This window comes from Buceros rhinoceros, unplaced genomic scaffold (assembly GCF_000710305.1).
Source record: "Buceros rhinoceros silvestris isolate BGI_N320 unplaced genomic scaffold, ASM71030v1 scaffold32542, whole genome shotgun sequence".
Lineage (NCBI taxonomy): Eukaryota > Metazoa > Chordata > Aves > Bucerotiformes > Bucerotidae > Buceros > Buceros rhinoceros.
In genome coordinates, this window is record NW_010399989.1 from 2,226 (window position 1) to 2,672 (window position 447).

The following is a 447-nucleotide window of genomic DNA, read 5'->3' on the forward strand; positions in this document are numbered from 1 at the left end:
GCGGGACCAGGCAGCTCCCCAGTAGGTTCCATGCTGGGGAAACTGAGGCAGTGGCCACACTTCCTCTCTGGAGCAGTGACAGGCTGGAGGCAGAGAGAACTTGGTTTTAAAAAACAATAGAATGTTTCCCCCAGGCCGGCCGCAGTCCCAGTTCCCAGTATCTGTTCCCATCCTTTCTGGGCTTCTGAAAGGAGGTGGCTGGTGGGACGTGCTGCTTCGGCTGGCCCTGAGCCATACTGGGAGGCAGTGAAGCAGGAAGGGGGAGACCAGCGTTCCCCCAGCAGATTTCTGCTCCAACCCCACTGCGGGTGATGGCCAGGGGAGTCCCGTGCAGCCCTGGTCCCCCCCGTTATCTCACCAATCTCTCTTTCCCCCCTTGCTCGTCCTGCAGAGATGTGACATGTGGTTCTGGCGCAGAGGAGGACCCGCCGCAGCCCCCTGCCCACC